At 35.3% G+C, this 26540-nt stretch overlaps 1 long non-coding RNA gene and 1 pseudogene across 1 annotated transcript in view; both read right to left on the bottom strand.

Annotated features, from left to right (window-relative positions):
- Positions 1 to 463: 463 nt before the first annotated feature.
- LOC132010158 (uncharacterized) overlaps positions 464 to 26540 on the bottom strand; it is a 339866-nt gene continuing 313789 nt past the window's right edge. The window contains exons 2-3 of the long non-coding RNA XR_009402183.1: positions 1562 to 1679; positions 464 to 904 (exon numbers count right to left, since the gene is read on the bottom strand). This is a non-coding gene — a long non-coding RNA (uncharacterized LOC132010158). The remainder of the gene's footprint in view (positions 905 to 1561; positions 1680 to 26540) is intronic.
- Positions 6773 to 26540, bottom strand: part of LOC132012555 (small ribosomal subunit protein RACK1-like) — a 212068-nt pseudogene continuing 192300 nt past the window's right edge.

Genomic DNA, 26540 nt, shown 5'->3' with positions numbered 1-26540 from the left:
CCTTTTTAACCACTAGCCAATCATGTAACAAGTGGGATCTACTAGCTATGGAGGAAAAAAAAAAAAAAAAGGTGAATGCCTAACTACAACAAAATATGAACTTTTCAGTGAAAATGTTTAAACAACTTACTTGGCATCAAGTTCCTAAAATTTTGAGGGTCAGTGTATCAACCCAGGCTTACTGTTAATTATATTTTGTAAAAGGCTGACAAGAGAGTTTACTATGTCCTAAGTTTTCATACTCAAGTATTGATCAGGCAACAAAACCCTCTATATAGCTAATGACATGAAAACATAAATAATGTTCTAAAGTGGAAATTTCCAGAAATGAGTTTTTCACTTTGTTATTCACTTATTCACAAAGTATGATAACTATATTCAATCTGCAAAGTCCTACGAATTAAACAAGTTTTTGATTCATGTATTTATTATATATTTATTGAGTACTGAGTACTTTTCTATGTTTACAGTTGTAAAGAAAAACATGGCCCCCATCTTTATGGAGCTTACAGTCCAGTATAGGAACAAGGGTAGTAAACAAATGAATAAAATAACAAATGTTTTTGTTATTAAAAAATAAAAAGCTTGGTAGGTATTATAAAAGAACAGGGTCATTTAAATGAAAATTATTTACCCAATGTGTAAATAAATTTATTACCTGTAGCTTTACAAGTCTTCACAAATAAGTTCCCAAATCATAAAAATTTTAATCATAAAATATATAAATTAGTAGCTATACATTTCACTAAGGCTGCCAAATGTACATGACTCTGCTTAACTCCACCAATGATACAAAACATCCAAAAGTTCTGACAACGCTTCTCTGACCTTCTTTTTCTTCACTATGGCAAATATTGATAGTTTTCTCTTGAGCAGCTGAATATGTGATGTATCTTCCAAAGACCTAAAAAAAAATCAGAGACTTCAGTTAGGGCAGAGATGAAATGCAAATATTGATTCAGGTACCTTAAATTCTCTCTGGAACAGTAATGGAAATTATATATATTTATACACACACACACACACACACACACTTAGATAATCTACAATTTAAAAGATGCTGCTTTGGTGTGTTTCATTAAACCCAGCAGAAAACTACAAATAATATCACAAGTGAAAACTTATAAAGCCCCTGCATGGTAAGATTATCTGAATTTTTTTAAAGATTTTATTTATTTATTTGACAAGCAGAGATCACAAGTAGGCAGAGAGGCAGGCAGAGAGAGAGAGAGGAGGAAGCAGGCTCCCTGCTGAGCAGAGAGCCCGATGCAGGGCTGGATCCCAGGACCCTGGGATGATGACCTGAGCCAAAGGCAGAGGCTTTAACCTACTGAGCCACCCAGGCACCCCCGATTGTCTGAATTTTTTGTTTTGGTTTTCTTTTCTCTTTCTCCATAGCTATATAAATGTGGTTGCTTTCCCCAGATAATATCCTTAGACTTATCATGCTTAATTTGTCATGATTATAACTGCTATCATTTGCATTATTTATCCAGAATGCCTCCTCTCCCCTTAACTCATTCATTAACTTTCATCATTACTGGTTCCTCTATCCCCTTACCTCTAAGCTTCCCCTGAAGTCTGTTTCATTCTCTCTTTATTCTCAGGTGGTCAGTTTGAGACACACTTTTCAAGTTGTGATTTTCAGAACACGTAGACCTTAACTTCTATTCTTCTTCCTCCAAGGAGCCCAGGAAGAGAAAAATATGCGAGATAATTCAACAATGAATGTATCCACACGTAATCAATAAAGAACTGCTTCAAATGTTCTTTCTACATTGTCATCCCTTATTTTCCCCCAGTATTATTGAGATATACTTGACATATAACATTGCATGAGATTTAGTTGTACAACATTAATGTTTCATATACTTATATATTGTAAAATGATTAGAATACTCAGTTTAGTCATCATCACACACTGTTAAAAGTTTTTCCCTGTAATGAGAACTTTGAAATCCACACAACTAACAACTTTCAAATACACAATGCAGCACTAGTAACTTTAGTCACCATGCTGTACATTACCTTTCAATGACTTTTTAATTTTAAGATTTTATTTATTTGTTAGAGAGAGAGAGCATAAGCATGGCGAGCTATAGGCAGAACAGGCAGAGCAGGCAGAGGGAGAAGCAGGCTCCCTGTGGAACTTGATACCTGGACCCTGGGATCATGACCTGAGCTGCAGGCAGATGCTTAACCAACTGAGCCACCCAGGCATCCCACCTTTAAATGACTTCTTTATTTTATAAGTGGAAGTTTGTACTTTTTCATGCCATTCACCCATTTCTCCCACACACCAAATCTAACAACCATTTATTTCTCTGCATCTATGAAATTCTTCTTTAGTTTCTACATATAAGCAAGATCACATATTTTGTCTCTCTCTGACTTATTCCACTTACCATAAGGTCCACTCATACTGGATTTCCTACCTTTTTTTGCTGAATAATATTTAAGTGTATGTGTGTATACATAAAATGTATGTACAGATTTCCTAATCCATTCATCTGTCAGTGGTCACATAGGTTATACCCATGTCTTAGCTATTATAAATAATGCTGTAATGAATATGCAGGGGCATACATTTTTTCAAGATAGTGATTTCATTGCCTTTGGATATATACCCAGAAGCAAAATTGCCAAATCAAAATGTAGTTCTATTTTTTAATTTGTGGGGAACCTCCACACTGTTTTCCATAGTGATTGCAACAGTTAACATTCCCAACAGTGTACAAAATTTTCCCTCTTCTCTACAGTTTATATGACATTTGTTATATTTTTTTCCTCTGAAGATAACCATCCTAATGGAAATGCGGCAATATTTTACTGTGGTTTTCATTTATATTTTCCTGATGATTAGTGGTGACCTGTTGGCCATTTGTAGATTTTCTTTGAAAAAATGTCTATATAGGCCCTTTACCTATTTTTAACAAATTGGGTTTTTTTTGCTGTTGAGTTGTATGTGTTCTTTATATATTTTAGATATCAACCCTTATGAGATACAAAATATGCAGTTATTTTCTTCCATTCTGTAGGTTGTCTTTTCTTTCACTAATTCATGTGCTGTGCATAAGCTTTTGACTTTGATGTATTTTCATTTGTTGAAAGTTTTTCTTTTGTTGTTTGTGCTGTGCTTTTGATATTGTGCCTCCAAATAGTGCCAAAACTTATGTCAATGAACTTCTTTCCTATGTTTTCTTCTGAAAGTTTTATGCTATCAGGTCTTTTGTTTAAGTTTTTGATCCATTTAAAGCTAATTTTAGTGAGTGGTATGCTATAGGGTTCCAATTTTGTTGTTCTGTGTGTGTTTCTCCAGTTTCTCAGTACCACTTATTGAAGAGCTACCCTTTCTCCATTAGATATTCTTGGCTCCCTTGTCAAATATTAGTTAACTATATATACCAGGTTTTGATTTCAAGCTCTCTATTCTGTTCCATTGGTCAATGAGTCTATTTTTGTGTTATCATACTGTTTTTATTACTTAGCTTTGTAGTATAGTTTGAAATCTGGAAGTGTGATACCTCCAACTTTGTTCTTTTCTTTTAGGATTGCTTTGGCAACTTGGGGTCTTTTGTAGTTCCACACAAATTTTAGGATTATTTCTTCAATTTCTGTGAAGAATGTCTAGGGTTTTTTTTTTAAGATTTTATTTATTTATCTGACAGAGAGAGATCACAAGTAGGCAGAGAGGTAGGCAGAGAGAGAGAGAGAGGGAAGCATGCTCCATGCTGAGCAGAGAGCCCGATGCGGGACTTGATCCCAGGACCCTAGGATCATGACCTGAGCTGAAGGCAGCAGCTTAACCCACTGAGCCACCCAGGCGCCCAGAATGTCTAGTTTTTGATGTGGATTCCATTGAATCTACAGATGGCTTTGGGTAGTATGGACATTTAACAACATTTTTCCAACCTATGAACATGAGATATCTTTCCATTTGTGTGTGTCTTTGATTTGATTACCACTACATTTTATAATTTTCATTGTATAGATCTTTTATTTCCTTGGTTAAATTTATTCCTAAGTATTTTATTGTTTTTGATACTGTTGTGAATTAAATGATTTTTCTTTTTTAGATGTGTCATTGTTAGTGAAAATGAAAGCAATTGATTTTTCTATGCAGATTTTGTATTCTACCACTTAACTAAAATTGATTAACAGTTTCTTGACTGATTCTTTGTGCTCTTGTAGATACAGGATTCTATCTTCAGGAAAAAACCCTAACAATTTTAATTCATTCTTTCCTATTGGGTAGTCTTTTATTTCTTTGCCTTGCCTACTTGTTCTAGCTTAACTTCCAATAATATATTGAATAGGACTGGTGAGAATGAGCATCTTTTCCTTGTTCTCAATCTTAGGGGAAACACTTTGATCTCCATTAAGTATAATGTTAACTGTTAGTTTGTTGTATATGCCCTTCATTAAGTTTAGGTAGGTTTCTTCTATACCCAATCTGCTAGGGGGTTTTATCATGAAAGGATGTTGTATCTTATCAAAGGTTTTTCTGCATCTATTAAAACAAATCATGCAATTTTGGTCTTTCATTTTATTGATATAATGTAGTACATGTATTGATGTTTGTATGTTGAACCATTCTTGCATCCTAAGGATCAATCCCATTTAGTCATGGTATATAATCCTTCTACTGTGTTCTTGAATTTGTTAGCTTACTAAATCAGTTTACTAATATTTTGTTGAGAATTTTTACATCTATCTTCATCAGGAATATTGGTCTATGGTTTTCTTTTCTTGTAGTATTCTTATCTGGTTTTGTTATCTGGCCTCATAGAATGAGTGTGGAAGTGCTTCCTCCACCTCAATATTTTGGAAAAGTTTGAGGAGTATTGGTGTTAATTATTCTTAAATATTTGGTAGGATTCTCCAAGGAAGCCATGTGGTCCTTAAGTTTCCTATTACAACTTTCTTGACTACTAATTCAATCTCTTTATGCCTTATTTCTATGTTCAGATTTTCTTTTTCTGCCTGATTCAGTCTTGGTAAATTGTGTGTTCCTTAAAATGTATCCATTTCTTTTAGGTTATGTAATTTGTTGGCAATTAACTGTTCATAGTAGTCTCATGATTTTATGTCTTCCTTTAGTATCAGATATATTGTTTCCAGTTTTATTTTATAGTTTGAGTCTTTTTTCTTGATCTAGCTAAAGATTTTTCCATCTTGCTTATCTTTTCTATTCTTTTTTTCTGGTCTCTATTTCATTTGTTTCTACTCTCATCTTTAATATTTCCTTACTCTTAGTAACTTTGGGCTTTACATTTTCTTATTCTCTAGTTCCTTGAGGTGTAAACTGAGATTGTTTATTTGATCAAACTTATTATATGCATTTATTGCTATAAACTCTCAGAACTGCTTTTGCTGCATCCCACAATATTTAATATTGTGTTTTTATGCTCATATGTTTCTGGATCAATTACTCCCATTTTTATTTCTTCTAAACAACCACTGAGTCAAAAAGGCGTGTTGTTTAGTTTCCACATATTTCTAGATCACCTCACTTCCCTCTTGTTGATTTCTAGTTTCATACCATTGTGATCTGTATCGTTCCAATTTTAGTATATGTGCTGCCAAAGCGAGCACCATACCATTGTGATCTGAAAAGATGGTTGGTATGATTTCAGTCTTCTCAAATGTGTTGAGATTTGTTTTGTGGCCTGTCATCTGATCTATCCTGGAAAATATTCCATGTACACTTGAAGAATGTGTATTCTGCTGGTTTGGGATGGAATATTCTGTAAATGTCTTTTAGGTCTAGTTGGTCTAATTCTATTTTGTCGTGATATATAAAGTCCTATATAACCTTATCTGATTTTCTGTCTGAGTGTTCTGTGCATTGTTGAAAGCAGGGTATTAAATTCACCATTACTGCACTGTACTGGCTATTTCACCCTACAGGTCTGTTAATGTTTTATATATTTAGTAATCCTATGTTGGGTATATAAATGCTTACAAATGTTATATCCTCTTGTTGGACCCCTTTATAATTATAGAATGATTTGTTAGTGAAGTCTCTGACATAAAGTCTATTTGTTTGGTTATAACTACTTTCTGCTTTCTTTTGGTTTCCTTTTGCATAGAATATCTTCATTTCTTTATTTTTCCATCTGTGTGTGTGTCCTTAAAGCTGAAGTGAATCTCTTTCAGGTGGCAGTTGTTCTTGTTTTTTTTTTGTAGAATTACATCCATTTACATTTAAAGTAATTATTGATAGGTATGGTAGGGGCTTACTATTGTCATTTTGTTAATTGTTTTCTGGCTGTTCTACAGTTCCTTTGGTTCTTTTTCTCTTGCTCTCTTCCTCTGAGATCTTATTATTTTCTGTTGTACTTAGAATGCTTAGAATTCTTTAATTTTGTCTTTTGTATGTTTATTATAGGGTTGACCTTGCAATTATCATAAAGCTTATATTAAACATATGTTTATAACAGTCTATTTTAAATTGACAGCAACTTACATTTAACCATATAAAGCTCTATGTTTGTATCCATTAACAAATTATTGTAGGTATAGTTTGACTTTTGTCTTTCACTTTCATAATAGATTTATAAGTTATGTACATAACACTATTACAACATTAGAATATTCTTAATTGTATATTTACCTTTATCAATAAGATTTATACTTTTACCTTTTCCTGTTACCAAATAGTGTCCTTTTTATTTAGGTTGAATAACTTCTTTATCATTTCTTTTAAGTCCAGTCTAGCAGTGATGAACTCCTTTAGATTTTGCTTGTCTAAAAACTTTTTATATTTCCTTCAATTCTGAAGGACAATTTTACCAGGTAAACTATTCTCAGTTGGAAAGGTTTTTGTTTTGTTTTGTTTTTTTCCTTAGCACTTTGAATATATTGCACCATTCCTTCTGGTCTTCATATCTTCTGCTAAAACATCTGCTGACAATCTTGTGCAGGTTCCCTTATAAATAGTTATTTTTCCCTTGTTGCTTTTAATACTCTCTCCTTCTCTTTAACTTTTGACAATTTAATTATAATGTATTCTAGTGTGAGTTTTTGAATTTATCTTATTTGGAGCTCCCTGGGATTCCTGGATCTGGATTTTCTTTTTTGCCCTCAGGTTAAGGAAATTGTCAACCATTATTTCTTCAAATAAGTGTTTTGCCCTTTTTTTTCTGTCTGCTCCTTCTGAGTCTCCTATAATGTGAAAATTGGTCTGCTTGATGATGTCCCATAAATTTGTTAAGCTATTTTCACTGTATTTTTCTTCTTTTTGCTTCTCATTGTTCTTTCTTTGCATTCATTGATCTTTTCCACTTTATCTAGTCTGCTCTTGAACCCCTCTACTGAATTTTTCAGTTCAGTTATTGTATTCCTCTTTGATTTTTGTTTGATACATTCTTATATTTTTAGTCTTTTTGTTGAAATTTTCAATTTGTTCATGTATTGTTATTTTGATCTTGGTGAGCATCTTTTTTTTTTTTTTTAAAGTCAGAAAACAAGTTTTATTCCTAAAGCTCTGCCATATTTCTAGCAGGTGCATCCTATGGTCACTTGCCATGAACCAGGTTGTATGCATAGCCAGCAAGGTCTGGCCATCAGCAGAAAAGGCCAGAAAGGTACACTGGGGTGGCTCTGTGTTGCTGCTGGTACTGATAACTTCTTGCTTTAGTTCACCTACAATGATCTTGCCTTCCAAGTCCCAGATCTTGATGCTGGGGCCTGTAGCATCACAGAGCCAGTATACATTTAGGACTGAAGCACAGGGCATTGATGATGTCCTCACACTCAGTGTATAAAGGTGCTTGCCTTCGTTGAGATCCCACAGCATGGCCTGGCAATCCTTCCCTCCAGAAGGGCAGAGGGATCCATCTGGAGAGAAAGTCAAGTGTTCAGGTTGCCTATGTGGCTGATATGATTGGTCTTCAGCTTGTAGTTTGCCACATCCGATACCTTGACCAGCTTGTCCCAGCCAAAGGAGACAATCATGGCATTCTGCTATTGGGTGAAAACCAGACACAGGATACCTACTCTGACGGTATATTTGCATACACCCAGAGTATTCCACAGCTGATAATTTTATCTCAGGAGCCAGAAACAATTTTCTGGTTGTCAGAGAAGGCCACACAGCATATCTTTGGTATGTCCCATAAATCTGTGTGTGGTGGTACCCACTGTGAGATCCCAAAGATGAAGGGTTCCATCCCAGGAGCCCAGGAGAACAAAGTGGCCATCTGAGGAGATGACAATGTAACTAACAAAGTGGAAATGACCCCACAAGCAAGGGTTCCAGATATATGCTTAAACTCATCTGATGTGCCGGGGTCACTCAGTTTCTGGATTTCTTTCAGAATGCTTTCCATACATGGCTGTACATTTGGTGTGTAGGTAGGAAGAGGTGAGGTCGGGAACCTCCTATGTTGCCATCTTAAATCAGACTCCCTGCTCTGAGCAACTTGAAGATGGAAATCTTTTCTTTATTTATTGGGACTTGAGAGGTGCAAAGAATCACAGCTCTCTTTCTTCTCTTACTAAACTTTTCCATCTACTTCATCTTTCTCTTTGTCACTGTAGGTAAATTGGTCATACTATTCTCCATGGGTAATATCTTCCTTCATTCACAAAGGCCCATTTCGTTCTTTCCTGCTCAAAAGCAAAGGTAGGAACAGTGTTTTTGAGATGAATTTTTCTTATTCAGATTGATAGAACAAAGAAGAAATAATCTATGGATTTTCTCAGGAAAGTTCCCTTTAGATGATACAAGAGATGAAGATTCTGGGACATTAAGGGTAGATGGACTGTAGTGAGAATTCAATATAGAAATGTTAAATTTGGGCGCCTGGGTGGCTCAGTGGGTTAAGCCACTGCCTTCGGCTCAGGTCATGATCTCGGAGTCCTGGGATCGAGTCCCGCATCGGGCTCACTGCTCAGCAGAGAGCCTGCTTCCCTCTCTCTCTCTCTGCCTGCCTCTCCATCTACTTGTGATTTCTCTTTGTCAAATAAATAAATAAAAAATCTTTAAAAAAAATAATAAATGTTTAATTTACTCATCAGTTTGAAGCCAAAGGCTGAGAATGAATTCTTAAGACATCCTTGGTGCAAAAAAAAAAAAAAAAAAAAAAATGGTTTTATTAAAGCACAGGGACAGGACCTGTGGGCAAAAAGAGCTGCACTGGGATCAAGAGGAGTGGCCCATCATCTATGTTCAAGTTGGGAGCGAGTTTAGGTTTCTAAGGAATTTTGGAAGCAAGGTTTCTAGGACCTTGAGAGGGCTAGCTATTGTTGGGAAAAGTCACTCATTACCATCTAATAAAACCTTAATCATAAGACCCTTCAATTGTATATCAGTGGGTCATATACTTGGGGGATGACTGCCAACATGTATCTTGGGGGTTAGAGATAAAAAAAGTATACAAAAGAATTTTTATACATTAAAGTAGACTTAAAGGATCGTGTGGATTGGGATAAGATTAGCTTTTGCCCTTAGCAAAGTATTAACATCAACCACCTGAGTTCATGGAGGAATGTCACTTTGCCTGTTTCAAGGACTTGTCAATGGGCTGTAGGCAAAAAACAATAAATTTTTCTTTTGCCTTTGTTACTGATATCAACTTTTATAATGACAGGCTCTGGTCATACAATATACAACATAGTTCCTGCTTTCATTAAGCTTCCAGTTCAATGGGATGAACAGAGTGAACAACAATAACCATTTTAGATTTATAATGTTAGAAGAACATCTTATGATGGATAGTAATGAGGCAGAGCTACTTAGTAGTGTGGTTCAGAGAACATTCTCTCCCATTTTAGCAGGGCACCGTACCCTAGGTTAAAATAGCAACTTGCCCTTCCCTTACAAATTGACTGAGATCCCAGTATTTCCTCTGAAATATTCATTTCCAAATCCTTAAAACCAAAGCAAAACTCATCATACCTTATACTGTACACAAAGATAAACTCAAAATGGATAAAAGACCTCAATGTGAGACAGGAATTCATCATACCTATCAAAGCCTGTTTTTTTTTTTTTTTCCTACTTCAGTTTTACCCTTGAGGGTATGCCAGGTCCTTTTCGTTAAAAGGCTATAAACCCCAGTGTCCTAATATGCAAATAAGGCCAGGTCTGTAATTTTAGTTTAAACATATTCTCTTCTCAGACCTACACAAATATTTTTTTTTAATTTTTTATTTTTTATAAACATATATTTTTATCCCCAGGGGTACACCTACACAAATATTTTGACCCAGGGTCTCCCAACAGTGGCAGTTTTGACATTTTGAGCTAGATAACTCTCTACTGTAGGGCTCTCCTGGATACTGTAGGGCTTTTAGCAGCATCCCTGGCATCTGAGTAAAATGCCGGTAGCATCTGCCCCCAAGTTATAGCAACCAAAAACATCTCCAGACAGGACAAGTGTACCCTGGGGCATGAGATGAAAGTCTTACTCCCAGCCACCACCACCATTCCCAAGTTGAGAATCCCTGATTTGACAGTTTTCCTTCTGTTTCTGGGTAGAAATTCAATGTTAACTAGAGACTTAAACTACAAAGGATAGGCTTTTCCTGAGTTGTCTGTAGAGTACAGAGTTTAAGACCTCATGGTAATTAATACCCAACTTTTGGTGTTTATGAAAACTATATCCTCATTTAAAAAAAAAAGTTTAAACACTGAAAAACTAACCATTGGGCAAGTGTTTAAACAAATACATCTGGGGGCACATCCTTTTTTTTTTTTTTTTTTTTAATTTTATGTAGTTAACAGTGCAGTATTGGTTTCTGGAGTAGAATTCAGTGATTCCTCACTTATATACAACACCCAGTGCTCATCACAAAGTGCCCTCTGAAGGCACATTCTCCTCCTGAGAGGGGACACTGGTCTCTCACCAGGACAGGCTGGCACCTTGACTTCTGTTTAATTTCCCTAAGCTGCTGCAACCTCTGCTGTTTTAACAACAGAACATTCTATCTGTGTTTCTTACCACAAGTCAGTGGGGAAGATCATTCTCCTGGCTATCTGTATTACTCAGTCTTCAGGTCTGTACACTTTTAATTCAAATGGATGAAGCTGGAATTTTTAAAAAGGGAAGCTGAAAGACCGGTACAGAGCACAGCCTGTAATTACTCCCGTTAGGAATGTAACTTTCCACCCAAGCCAAGGAGCTGAGAGAATTCCTTCTCATCTCTGCTTGAGCCAAGAATTTATTAATTAATTTGCATATAATACTTAATTAATGAACAGTCTTTTCACAGACTGTCTCAGCAACACTTATCAAGCTGCAGTTTCTACAAACTGCCAGTTAAGATCTTCAAAAACTACCACTTAGACTATTTTGACAAGATTTTTAGATCAGGGATTTATAATAAAGAATATTAATGAATATTGAAATTATATAATTCTCAGTTTTAATTGTTTTCATAAAACATTTGCCCTATTTCTTGTTTAAAATATTTTACATGTGGATTGTGAAATGATATCTTTGTTCTTCAAAACTTTTTGGGTTTTTCAATAAAGTTAGCTCACATCAACCTTCTGTCCAACAATTCTATTCCTACAAAATGCAAACACACATCCACAAAAGGCTTATACAATAATGTTCGTACCAGTCTTATTCAGAATAGCCTAAAGCTGGAAACAACACAAATGCCCATTAGAAAAATGATAAACTGGGCGCCTGGGTGGCTCAGATGGTTAAGCGTCTACCTTCATTTTGGGTCATGATCCTGGGGTCCTGGGATCAAGTCCCACATTGGGCTCCCTGCTCCTTGGGGAGCCTGCTTCTGCCTCTGCCTCTGCCTCTCTCTCTATCTCCGATGAATAAATAAATAAAATTTAAAAGAAGAAAAGAAAAAGAAAAACGTTAAACCAATCCTGTGCTATTCACACAAAGGAACACTACCTAACAGTCAATAGGAACAAAGGACCGTAAGTGCAACAAAATGTAATCATGTATATTGCAGACATTATGACAAGGAAAAGCAAAACATCTACGGTGATAGAAGTCAGAAAATTGTTACATGTGGTTGGGGTGGAAATAGATCAGGAAGGGCCATAAGAGGATTTGGGGTCTAATGGAAACATTCTATTATCTTATTTGATGATAGTATAAAAGTTTATATAAATTATCAAAACCCATTGAGCAACCAAAAATTGTTTTACTGAGTATAAATCAAACTATAAAAATGCAAAAAATGTATTGCCTATTAATTTTAGAAAAGAAAAGGAGAAAAATATTTATAATCCTACTATTTGAATATATTTTTATTATTCTTCCATATCTCCTTAACCTGTAATCATAGAAGTTTTATAGGGATTGATCCCTAAATGCCTCTTCTTTTCTATTTTCACTTGTTCTCTATGATTTCACCTAGTGTCATGGCTCTTAGTATTAGTTGTATAATTAATGATTCTCCAATTCTGATGTCTACATGGATATCTAATGGATATTTCAAACTTAATATATCTAATATTAAGATCTTGAATTTGCCACCAAACCTTCTCTCATCTTAGTTTTTCCCATGTCAGTGAAAAAAGAAACCCATTCCTCCAGTGGCTCAAACCTAAACTCAAAGTATGTTTTCCTTACTCCTTTCACTTATATCCACATATTCAGGAATCCAACCATTTCTCATTCCTTCAACTGCTACCACTCTATTGTGAGCCAGCAAAAAATCTAGTCTGGATGATTCTAAGTCTTAAACTAGTTTCATTGCCTTTATCCCTTCTTCTCTACAGTCTGTTCCCCAGACAGCAGTCATGAAGATATTCTTAAAATACAAATCAGAACCAGTTACTCATTTGCTGAAAATCCTGCAGTGGCTTCCACCTCATTCAGGGTGCTGTGCTCAAAAAAGCTTTAGATCTGCCCACCCCAACCTCCACTTACTTCTTAGTTCCCATCTACTTTCACTGTCATCCTCAATCCTCTCCTTCAACTGTGTTGCCCTTTTTCTCGTTCCTGAGACACACCAGGAATAAATGCACTTCATACCCAGGCTCTTTGTGCCTGGAAACCATCCCTGAGATGTCTGCAGTATTCCTCTCTTCATCTCCTGTAGGTTTTAAGTTAAATGTTATTTTCTCTGTGAGGCCTTCCTCGGATACTCTAGCTGAAATTGCAACCTCTCCCCATCCAACACCCCAATGTTGAGTTTGGCTGTGTAATTTATTTTCCACCTGGCACAATTAGAAAGCAAAAAGGAACATTATTGATAATTATGCTGATACAACAGTCATAAACCAGGAATGTTCCCCTTCCTGCCTTATTTTTTACTGTAGTTTTTATTTGGTTAATTGTGTGATTTTCCTCCTCTAGAATGCAGGCTCCTTCAGGGCACTAATTTTGTGTTTAGGCACACAATAAATGTTTAGTAAATATTTGTTAAATGAATGCATTTTTAAATCAATATAAATGATTTGGCAATTTTTTTTTGGTTTTTTGTTGTTGTTGTTGTTGTTTTGGTTTATGTTATCAAATCCCCCACTTTCTCCTATTAAGGTAAATGTCATTCATACTCTGAAAATGTTTGTTTGCAAAAAGTCTTAAATGGACAGATTCATTAATGGAGTCAAACTCAAAAGTAAGTTAGGGTGATACACAATTGGAACAAAAAAGCACGTACTCTTTTGTAAACAAATCTCAGTGTGGAGTTTTTTCAGTTAAGGAAAAAATCCATGTCAAAAGAGAAAGTTTACCTGTTTTTCTGGTTGTTATTTTTTAGTAAAGTTTCACATGGGTAGAAGGATCTAAAGCTTCTTTATCAATTGAAGAAAGCTTACAATTGCCAATTTGTGATGAAAATGAAATATTAAGGAAATAGTTATTGGGTATCTATTAAGTGGAAATCAAAGAATTGGATAGTAGGACAACAGAGACATGACGAGATGGTAAGGCAATGAGGGAAAAAAATCTGTACTTGCCCCTGCCTTAATCTCTGCTAAGTCTCTAAACAGTGTGTTCTCCTGCTCATCCAGCTCCCTTCTCTCACAGCACTGCCTACTAGGGAACACTGATATTCCAGCTATAGGAAGAGAATATGGAAATGCCTTATTCTTCTACTTCAGCACTACCACAACTAGTTAGGAGATTCAAAATTAATTTATATTTAATCAGAAATCTTAAATTGTAATAAGGTAAAAATAAAGGGAAACAACAGAGAACAAAGGACTAATTTGTAAAATGGAATGTTGTTAAAATGGGTTTCGTGAAAAGCTATCTCCCAGATGCCTACATTAGTGAATTGTACCACTATCCACCCTGATCCTCAACAGAAATGGGAAAGGGCATCAATTCTATTATCTGCCTCACTTTCTCTTACTGAATTGCTTTCTCCTACACACCACTCATTGGTTAGAAATCGTTTAAGTCTTTCTGAAACCCATCTTTTCTTCTCCATTTCCACTACTATTTCTGTGTGTGTGTGTGTGTGTGTGTGTGTGTGTGTGTGCTGAATGCTTTCAGCTCCCATCATATCCTAACTAGCCTACTCTAATAGTCTGCTTCCAGTCTCATTTTGTCATCCCACCTGCTCCTCTTGCCAGTATATGGCCACAGTGAACTTTCTAAAAGGCAAATCTGATCTTGTTACCCTCACACTGACATTCTTCAAGAATCCCTCTGGAGTCTTTAGATTAAAGTCAACAAGTCCTTAACCTGCCCTCAAGGCCCTTCATAATGTTTGTCCTTGCCAGCTCCCCAGGGTTTCCCAGCCTTCTCTACAAATTCATAAATATTTATGTTTGGGGAGCCTTTTATAAAGAGCCTGTGCAAAGTACAGAGAGAGCACACATGAGGTGGTCAGGAAGGCATCATGGAGAAGACTCTGTGGGGGTGCAGATAGATGCTTTCCAAATAGGGAATGGGGAGAAGAGCATTCCTAGGGGAGGGAACAGGATGAACAGAGAGGATTCGCAAGACCTGGTGAAGAAATGGGGTTTAGTTCAGTAGAGCTGAGGGTTACAATACAATGTGTTGGGAGGGGAATATCCTGAAGTGAGGAAAGAGGTTCAAAGGTAAAATTTCATAGGGCACCTGGGTGGCCCAGTGGGTTAAAGCCTCTGCCTTCGGCTTGGGTCATGATCCCAGGGTCCTGGGATTGAGTCCGGCATCGGCATCGGGCTCTCTGCTCAGCAGGGAGCCTGCTTCTCCGCCTACTTGTGATCTCCATCTGTCAAATAAATAAATAAAATCTTTAAAAATAAAGAGCTGTCCTATTTTTTTAACAAAAAAAGGTAAAATTTCATAAATGTTTGTATGTCAAGGTAAGGAATTTGAATTTTGAATTTGAAATATGGAGAAGTAATCTTTATTCTACTAAAAATAGAACAGGCTAGTTAAAAGGAGAGATGGAAAAAACACAAGAGTTAGCGAAATCATCTCTGAAAAGAAATCATTTTATGGTAGATCACAATAAAAGGTTGTTGACTATAAAATATAGGACATTCAGACAATGGAATATGATTCAGTGCTAAAAAGAAATGAGCTATCGAGTGATGAAAATATATGAAGTGACCTTAAATGTATACGAAGTAAACTTAAATTACTAAGTGAAAGAAACCAGTCTGAAAGGGTACATAGTATGATACCAACTATGGTTGATCCTTAAACAATGAGGGGGGTTAGGAGCAGCAACCTTCTGCACAGTTGGAAATCCATGTATAACTTTTGAGTCCCTAAAAACTTAACTACTGGTAATCTACTGTTGACCAGATACTTACTAATAAGTCTATTAATACATATTTTGTGTAATATGTATTATATACTACATTCTTAAAATAAGCTGATGAAAACTATTAGGAGAATCATAAGAGAAAATAAATTTACTATACTATATTTATCCAAAAAATCCATGTATGGAGTGCCTGAGTAGCTCACTTGGTTAAGTCTCTGCCTTCAGCTCAGGTCATGATCCTGGGGTCCTCGGATCAAGCCCTGAGTTGGGCTCCCTGCTCAGTGGGGAGTCTGCTTCTCCCTCTCTTTCTTGCTCATTCTCTCTCTCGCTATCTCCATCTCTCTCTCTCAAATAAATATATCAATTTTTAAAAATCCATGTATCAGTGGACCTGCAGAGTTCAAACCCATGTGTTTCAAGGGTCAACTATATTTGACATTATAGACAATGTAAAATTATGAAGACAGTGAAAAGGTCAGTAGTTTTTGGGATAAGGGGAAGGAATAATGAGGTAGAGCAGTGAAAATACTATGATATTATTATGGATATATATTATATATTTGTCCAAAACCATAGGATGTACAAACCAAGAGTGAGGCCTAATATAAATTATGGGCTTTGAGTGATTTTGATGTATTGATTTAGATTCATCAATTATAACTAATATAACCCAGTGATATGCTATGCAGGTAATGCAGGGGTCAAGATAGGTGGGGGAAAAGCTCTGTACCTTCCTCCAGTTTTGTTCATCTAAAAATTTTTTCTTTTAATAAGGTCTTTAAAAATAAAAAAGAATTGTAAAGAAATTTTTTTTAAAAAAACCTATATCATATGTTTGGCCTCTTACTTCTCACTTCACTGTAAGAAATTATTACAGTACCGAAGTGATATTACAAAAATGTAAGTCAGATCATGTTACTTCCTGCTTTAAAGCTTCCATAGCTTCTCAGGGTATTTGGAATAAAATTGAAAATTCTTACCTTGCCTTCAAAAGCTCTAAGTGATCTTGCTCCAGACTTCCACTTTAACACTGAATGTCTTCCCTTCTTTGCCATGATCATTATGACACTTGAGTCATATGACGTCTCTTCTGTTTCTTACCCTCACCAATGTCAATCCTTCTGTAGGAACTTTGCACTTGTTCCTTCCCCCTGAAATTCTAGTCATCTTGATTTGTACATGCAACTCCTGTTTTTGTTGTTTTTTGTTTTGCTTGTTTGTTTTATTTCAGAGAGAGAGTGAGGAAAGGAGCAGTGGCAGAGAGAGAATTTTGAACAGACTCCCAGCTGAGCATGGAGCCTGGTGCTGAGCTCAGTGTTACAACCCTGAGATCATGACCCAAACGGAATCAAGAGTCTGACGCCTACTAAACTATCCTGAGCCCACCCCCCCATCCATCTCCCATTTATCATTCAGATTTTAGCTCAGCTGGCATCCTGTCATAATTACCTTAATCTTTTATATACTTGCTTATTATCTCTCATACTTGTATATAAATTCCTTGAAAAAGACATTTTCTTTCTTTACTACCCTAATGCTGTCACCCAAAGTAATTTCTGGCACACAGTACATGCTCAATGAGCCTTGCATAAATGAAAGAGAAGGTAAAATCCTCTTTTATAAAAGAAAACAAAATTGATATTAAAGTAACTGTTACATTTTTATATATGATGTGTTTATGTACATATATTTGCAATGTCCTTCCTTGTAATGAATTAGCAAAAATGGAAAACCAAGCAGCAACCAAACAGAAATAAAAATGTAAAAAAAAAATGTGAAGTAGATCATAAAAATATAGGTAGCCATGCATGTAAAATATTTAACGGGTGAAGTTTGCCTCTTCCTGCTCCTGCAAACCAAACAGTTGTAAGGAGAATAAAATGAGGAGCAGGAAGAGCTCATCCTTGATCCCATCTGGAGAGCTAGTACAAAGAAAGACTTAGAAGAAAGGGGACGAAAACATGCTGGGGTCACAGAAGGAAACTGAGTTGAAAGGAGGGAAAAAATCTGCATTCCGAGTCATTTGGAACAGAGAAGGAAGGGAGACATTATCTGAAGACCGTGTTCACCAGAGGCAAACAAGCTGAAAAAGAAATCGACATCTGTGAAAGTCTCGTGTGCCCCAGATCTGAGGGGGCCGATGAAGATTGTTTATGTAGCACAAGAAGGTGTTGGGAGAAGGAAGGAACAGGCTCACATGGAAACATATGCTTGCTGAAGCTACTTGAAAAATAAAGCATGCAGTGGAGAGAAACATCTGTGTTGCACACGGACAGACCACCAGTAGTGAAGCAGGCTTAAGGTAGAAGGGAAAGGCGTACACAAACAAGATCGGACATTATGTCTTGTCAAAATGACATGTAAAGGCACTGGGTCTGCATCTCATTCTCTGGTGAGTTAATGGGAACTCAGCCATCTGGGGAAATCAAGGATGAGTAAACTGCTGCTTTGGTGTTCTCACAGTTTTGCAGACATGACAAAGCATTCACAAGTTTTTCCAGGGCGACTCTTTTTTTTTTTTTTTTTTTTTCCCCTACTAGGGGGAAAAAGTAGCTTTAGAAAACTATACGAATCCTAGGTTCCTCTATTTCCATCAGTAACTCAGGACTGAAAACAGTGAGCCTTCTGGTCTAATAAGCATTAGTTAATAAATGGTAAAGACTAAACTCACATGCAGACTTTTTGATTGTAAAATACATGGACTTTATATAGTGTTTCTCAAACTTTAAGATACATATAAATCACCTGGGATCTTTTAAAAATGCAGATTCCTCAGTGGGTGGGTCCTGAGATTCTCATTTCTAACAAGTTTCCATGTGGTGGTGATGTTGTTTTATACTATATCATGACATCAGTTGTTGAGTATTACTATCAGTGATTATCTATGTGTATGGAACACAGGGAACTATGGCTTTATTGCTTTGGGAAACATATTTAAAGCTTTTATTCCAAATCTACTGCAGCAATAGAAGCAGCCGGATTTCTCATCCTTTGACCACAGAGTTTCAGCACATAATAGCTTTAGAAAGCGTACTTCACCTTAGTCTATGATTGTAGGAATTCTGTATAACATTAAATGCGTATATTTAAGAATTAAGTTTTATTTGTATTTCAACTTAAATTCTTAAGGATACATTTTAAAAACTAGTTACTGAAACTAATTATTTATTTGCTGAAGTATAGAAATTTAAGGTCTCTACTGTCTTCTTTATAATAACTTTTATTGGTAAGATGAAAAGTTAAAAACTGAAAATCAAGTCAAATGACAACTGGCAATTAGAGTATGTAAAGCTTAAACTAGAATTTTATCATGTTATAATTTATGACCTACAGATACATATTTATATGTAAGGTTCTAAAAAATATACAGCTACATTCATCTGTACACAAATAGAGTATAGGTTTATATACAGATAAAATCTTTCTTTATAAATACCAATTTATTTCTAAAATGTAGGGTCTCAGATGAACAATGATGCCAAAAGCAAAAGAGGCAAGGGGAGGAAAAAAAAAACAAAACCTTCAGGTATGTTGCATCTGATATCCGCTTTGGGATCCTTGAAACTATTTAGGAAAATTATATAAAATATGTAGAAAACATAAAAATCTAAGGAAAGAAAAATAAAAATTATATAAACATTTTGCAGTGTTTTGATAGTATAGGAATTAAAATCAAAGAGCTAAACACTGTCAACAATCAAACAGTAGACTAAGTATGGGTTAAACCATGTGGACTAACTACAAAAGTAAATGTGAGGTAAGTACTGATAAAGTGTGATTGCAATAATAAAACTGAAAAAATCAATACTTTATAGTGTACTGATAATAAACCAGGTCCAAGTAAAATTACAAAAGTTAAATCCGCGATGAATCCTTGGAATTCTTTGTACTCCTCTCTCTAAACAAGTGCCCACCACCCAGTCCTCCACTAGGCTGTTCTTTATGTAATTCACACAACTTTTCTTTCTCTTCCCTCACCCATGGGAATATTGCCACTGTATGTTAGTTCAGCATTCCTTGATTTCTACCATGGAAGGAAAGACGACCTAACATTTATTGAGAGCTTACTAAATCTCTAGTTTTTAATGCATGATCTTATTTAATTCTTACAACAACCCTGTACAGTTTTATCATTCCTACTTTTAAAAACATAAAAACTAAGACTCAAACATAACAGTGATTAAAAAGGCTGAATTAAGACACAGAGCTATTACTCTAAAAGTCATGCTATTTCTCATAAACTGTATTTCATCTCTTATTAATTATTCCTGACTGGATTATTAATGTCTGATAATGGCATTATGCCATGACTCTAAATTATCATTGTAAATTGTCAACAATTTTTAAAAAGACTTGTTTTTCATCGCTCTGACTATTCAAATGACACATGCTTATAAGAATTTCTAAAATATAGAATATGAAGACAAGCAATGATTGTCACTTTAACCAAATCACCCAGAGGGGAAAACTACTGTAATCATTTTAGAACAATGCTTTTTAGCTTTATGCACCACATGTGTTTGGTATGTCCCTACTCCCTATCTTGTCTACAAAAAGAACTGGCACATTGGAAGAATTCCAAACAGAATGATAGTCCTTTGAGAAAGATCGCTTTGATCAAGTTCTTTATTCTAAAGTCCCAGTGGCTGATTCCATTTAATGGTAGGCCTTCCATCAGCAAATGATCCAATTCTAATGCTTAAATCAAAGGAAATTGGAGATCAACTTTTAGAATAGCCAAGTAAAAATCTCTGAACTGCTCATTCTCTCTCACACACACAAAAGACAAAAATAAGGACACAATAAAAGCAAACATTTCCATAACTCTCCAAATTAACCAAAACTACTGAGCTGTATTGTAAGGCCTGAAATACTGTAAGGTACCTGGAATTTGAGCCATGAGTTCCTCTGCTCTTGCCAGACCTGCTTCTCACTTTGCCTAACTAGGAAGGTTTCCTGCCCAGGTAAGTCCCCCATCAGCTGCACCAGCTACATCAGCTGCACCCCACCTCCCAGCCAGCCAGCAAAATTACTCAAACAAACTTGTCATAACCTCCTGAGAGACACAAGGCCCCACCCCACTCCTATTATAAAGCCTATCTCCCACAGCCCCTTCTGGTTCACTCTGTTTCCAAGTACAACCTCTTTGTGACCATGCACGGCCTGCAGTGTCCTCTTCTCCATAGCCTGTGAGTTAATTTGACTAATAAACTGCTGTCCATCTCCTCTGTCCAATGTTGGATGTTGTATTCAGCCAGCTTATACTATTTAGGATAATGGAGTCCTCCTCCAGCAATGGAGTGAATAGAAATGATCAGAATAAGAAGAAACAAAATCATCTATTCAAGAGAAACTATTCTGAACTTCTTTAGACAGGGGAGGTCTGTGACATTTAATGTTGGGGCTCTTCCCATCCCCCTACTCTTCATACCCTAGTTGTGCAATTGCCTTGAAAAGCCAAGTCTTATAGCCAATTGACAGATGTGAACAGTTGGAGCTCTGTAAGAAACACCACCTCCCAAATACAGTCAATATAATATTTATTAGTGTGCTCTTACAGCTTTTTAAATATAACTCATATTTCATCTTAACCAAGGCAGGGAGGGAAGAAGTATTTATCCCTAGGTAATTACTGAAACCATTTCAATATGCTAGGAACACTGCAACTACCTAAAGCTATTATTTCAGTTGGAGTAAAAAAATCCTGGCCAGGAATTTAAAAGGAGCTCTTCAAAACAAAATGGCTGTTGGAAAATTTGAGAAGCTTCAGCATATTTCTGAACATCTAGAAGATGGTGTGAGCATGCACAAAGCCTTGGAAAGACCTGGTTAAGAAGAAATTTCCATTTATTTCTGGCTAAACATAAGGCCCTGAGTAAGTAGGAAGTGAAAGCTAAGGCTATCTTATAAATATCCTGAAGTTTGAAAGCATGCCTTCTCACACAGATCCCCTTGGCAAAGGTAGAGGATATACAGACAAGGTAGTTGATGACGTCATCTCATCAAACATTGCATTGGTTAACTACTAAATTATACTGAATTGGAGGTGACCAATAGGAAGTCAGGTTTAAAAATTTAAATGAGAATTATTTAAAATTAAAATATATAATTTTTTAATTTTTATTTTAGAAAATCCAGCAGATAATTCAGTGGTTGCATAAAGCAGAAAATACGGAATCTATTGAATTAGTCCAGGTAAATCTCTGAACAAATGCACAGCAATGAGATAAACAACAATGGTAACAAAATTTCAGTAACAGCAAAATCTGGGTGGGAGGAACTTGATACCAGAGTTCTTAGAATGTATTATCTAAAATGCCCAGGTTTCAACAACAAAACAACAAAAAATTATGAGACATGCAAAAAAAAGTTTAAGAATGAAAAATAAAATAATAACTGTGCAACATAAAAAGGCAAAAAGGAGCCTGAAAATAACGTTCCTTAGAAGACTCAAATTTTAGTACAAAAAATTTTAAATTACCTATTATGTTTAAAGAATGAAGATAATGAAAGAAATATAGCAGCACCTCACAAAGAATATGAAAGAGAGATCAATAAAATTTTTAAAAAAGAACCAAATAGAAATAATTTTGCAGTTGAAAGGCACAATAACTAAAAATAACAATTTAGTAGAGGGACTCAAAAATCAGAGTCTAACTGGCAGAAGAAAAAATAAAAAACTTGATAGTTCAAGAGAGATTATCCAGTGTTAGGAGCAGAAAGAGAAGAGCAAAAAATTGGAACAGAGCCTCAGAGACCTAAGATACAAATAAGCATTCCAATGTACACATAATGAGAGGGTCATGAGAAGGAAAGGAGAAAGAACAGAAAAGGTATTTGAAAAAATATTGGTCAAAAACTTCCCAAACTTGATGAAAAATATTAATCTCATCTGAGAAGCTCAATGAGCTCCAGGTAAATAAAATCAAAAAGTTATACCTAAACATATCATAGTCCTATGGAGAAGAGTCAAAGATGAAGACAAAATCTTGAAAGCAACAAAAGAAAAACAACCTGTAAATAACCACTTCTCAATAAGATTAAAAGCTGACATCTTAATAGAAACCATGGAGTCCAGAAAGCAATGGGATGACATATTCAAAAAGTTAAAAAAATAGTCTGAATGAATGCAATGAAATGAAAATGAATTCTATATCCCCAAAAGTATTCTTCAACAAATGAAGGAGAAATTAGGACATTGCCAGAAAAGAAAAGAAAAAAAGAGGAAAAGAAAAAAACCCTAAAAGAATCTGCCAGTAGTAATTCTGCCTTCTAATAAATACTGAAGAGAACTCTTCAGGCTAAAAAGATACTAGACAATAACTTGAAGCCACATGAAGAAATAAAAAGCATCCATAAGCATAGCCACATAGGTAAATATAAAAGACAGAATGAATGACATTTTGTTTGTAACTTTCCTACTAATTTAAAGGCAAACACATAGAGCAATAATTATAAAATTGTGTTGGTTATAGTGTACCAAATGCAATTTGTATATAGTACAGAGAAAGTGGAAGAATGGATCTTTATTGGGACACAGTATTTGTATGCTATTAAAATTAAGTTGATATCAATGTAAATCATATTAAGATATTAATTGTTATCTGCAGGACAGCCACAAAGCCAAAACACTCAAAAAAATAAAATACAGGGACATTAAAATTATATACGAGAAAGTATCTATTTAACACAAAAGAAGACAGTAACAAGGGAATAGAGGAACCAAGAAGACATAAGACATATAGAAAAGGAATCATAGATTTAAATCCTACTTTATCCATAATTACTTTAAATGTAAATGGAGTATCATTACAATCAAAAGGCAAGGACTACAAGATGGATTAAAAAATCACCTACCGGGGTGCCTGGGTGGCTCAGTGGGTTAAAGCCTCTGCCTTTGGCTCAGGTCATGATCCCTGGGTCCTGGGATCAAGTCCCACATTGGGCTGCCAGGCGGGGAGCCTGTCTCCCCTCCCCGCCACCGCCTGCCTTTTGGCCCATTCGCGATTTCTGTCTGCCAAATAAGTAAATAAAATCTTAAAAAAAAAAAATCACTACCTATTGCTGTCTACAAAAGATGCCTAAAATTAAAGGCACAAGTAAAAGTGTAGAAAGAATGAATATAAAAGCATTAATCAAAAAAATAGCTTGGGGGCTATATTAATATTGGACAAAATAGACCTTAAGACAAAAATTGTTTCTAGAGTTATAGATTTTAATAATGACAAAATGATTGATTCACCAGGAAGACACAAGCATGTCTATGTACCTAACAGCAGAGCCCTAAAATACATGAAGGAAAAACTGACAAAAATTAAAAGGTGTGATAAACAATGAAACAGTAATTGTTGGAAACATCAATACTCTACTTTGAATAATTGATAGGAGTTGCAGGAATTGCATGAAAGGCAATTTCATTTCTTAATTAAAGGCACCTAGATTGATGCACTTTCCCATATCAGAAACCAAGAATTTTTGACACATTTTTTTTTTTTTACATTGCCTTCAACATCTATCTTCACTAAATCTCAATATGTAATTAGAAATGTGTGAAAATCCCCTGGCTTTTTCTCTCCATCACCAGTTGCTACCACATTGGTCAAAACCACCATCATCTCCCCTTAGACTAGTCTAATAGACATGCATGCTAATATCTCTCATTTCCATCTTTTTCCCTTTCAGTTCATTTTTCAAACAGCATCAGTTGTCATATATTTTTAATGTTTGTTAGATGTCACTGCCTTTCAAGCAACCCCTATAAGCTTTCCATTATGTTTGAAATAAAATCCAATTTCTTGTCCTTGGCCTATAAAGCTCTTGTTATTATCTGGGCCTGCCTGAGTCTCTAAACTAATTTTTCATTCTTAAATCTCCATTCTCTTACCACATGGCCTCTTTTCTCTTACCACATGGCCCACCAATCTCTTTTCAACTCTGCTATGGAGCCTGCTATTCCTTCCACCTTGAATCCTTCAGGACTCAGCTCAAATATGTCCTTCCCCAGAAAGGATTTTTTTGATCCAATTCAAAGCACATCTCCTAACCACTCTCTGTCATTAGACACTATATATTTTGATTACATATTTATTAGTGGTGTTATTCAAATGATTCTTTGAAAACTGAACCCAACCTTTAACAGTTGATACTTATTTTTCTCAACTATTTAACCTAAGGAAAAATATATATAAAAATTTTAATTTGAAGCTCAAAAATAATTATAAAGTGTGAAATGTTCCCTGTGACTTCTTCAGACTAATCTGCTGTGAACGATTTCTTTTCTGAGGTAAACTGTGAGGAGAAAGGAAAAGATGTATAAATCTCTTTAGTTTCATGTAGCTGCAGAAAATATGTTTTATGGTTAAATTCTTCCTGGATGTCTTTTTTCCTAGGATCAAAAATTCTTTTCATCTCTGGTTATTCCATCTCACTCACTGTCAACATGCATAATCCTTGGTATTCTAAAATTTTATAAAGGTCATTTGAATATGCTTTAATCGGGCTTTAAACACATACTCTTTCATGGTCGTCATTATTAATAACAGCCAATGGTATCATGGTTTATGGTTATTTTAAACAAACTCTGAGACATGTTAAGCAATATGGAGTTGAGAAACATTGAGTGCTTGCAACTTCTTAGGCTTAAAATGCATAAGTATAAAATTGGTTAACATTTTTTGGGAATATAGCTTCTTTGCTTAAAATATTGATAAGATTAAGAACCTTGTTTCTTGGTTCTCAGGAAGGGAGATTCAAACTATTTCAGATATTTTGATAAAATGTTAACAGTCTCCTTGATTTCTACTATTTAGAGATTATGGTGACTTCACTCCTTTTCCTTTAAAAGTAATTGATCAAATTGAGAAAGCTTGGCTAAGAAGAAGTATATTGCATTTGTTCACATTTCTTTAACATTTGGTGCCATTAGTGTAACAAATGTTTCTGACTGACATAAACATATGACACTGTGCCCAGAAGTTATTTATGAGAAATTAATTATTTGCCTCAAAATTCTTTTGGGAGGGAAAAGCTCTGATTAATTTTCACTATCAGTGTATAAAGGGTACACTTTAACTTTTAAAGCTATACATCATTTTTATTGTATAAGAATTTCATTTATATAATTTGCAACCATAACACAAATGAGTAGTTTGCTTTTGACAGAAAATGCTTTTCTATACATATAGAGATAATCATACATGTACATACATGTCTAATGCATTAACAAGGTATTATTAAAATGACTAAGTGACTAGAGACTGAATATTCAGGAAGCTACCATTTCATGATTTAGTTCCTCTGCTCTGTTATTCCTAAGCCATAAGTTTCGAGTTCAACTTCCTTACTAATGAAAACCAGTTGCTGGGATAATGTTTAACTCTTAAGTATACCATTTTTCCAAGGAAAACATTAAAATTGGCCTCAAATATATGCTCACTCATAACATGAAGATTTAAATGAATCTCTTCTAAGAACATAATGACCATCCCAACTTTTCCTGGACATAGCACAGATTTTTAAATGTGCACATTCTAGTTGGCTTGAGGGGAGTAACTCATTGTATTTTCTAGTGGTAACTATAGACAAGTAAACCTCTAGAGAGAACTCAAAAATGCCTACTTCACTAGAATAGCAAAGAAACTGTAAATAAAAAAAACAGAGGGGGGCACCTGGGTGGCTCAGTGGGTTAAGCCTATGACTTTGGCTCAGGTCATGATCTCAGTGTCCTGGGATGGAGCCCCACATTGGGCTCTCTGCTCAGTGGGGAGCCTTATTCCTCCTACTCTCTCTCTCTGCCTGCCTCTCTGCCTACTTGGGATCTCTCTGTGTCAAATAAATGAATAAAATCTTAAAAAAAAAAAATAGAGGAAAAAAAGTCCCTAAAAACAGCTTGTAAATCTTAA

This window comes from Mustela nigripes, chromosome 2 (genome assembly GCF_022355385.1).
Source record: "Mustela nigripes isolate SB6536 chromosome 2, MUSNIG.SB6536, whole genome shotgun sequence".
NCBI lineage: Eukaryota > Metazoa > Chordata > Mammalia > Carnivora > Mustelidae > Mustela > Mustela nigripes.
Note: the sequence above shows the minus strand (reverse complement) of the source record. Positions and strands in the feature narration are given on the sequence as shown.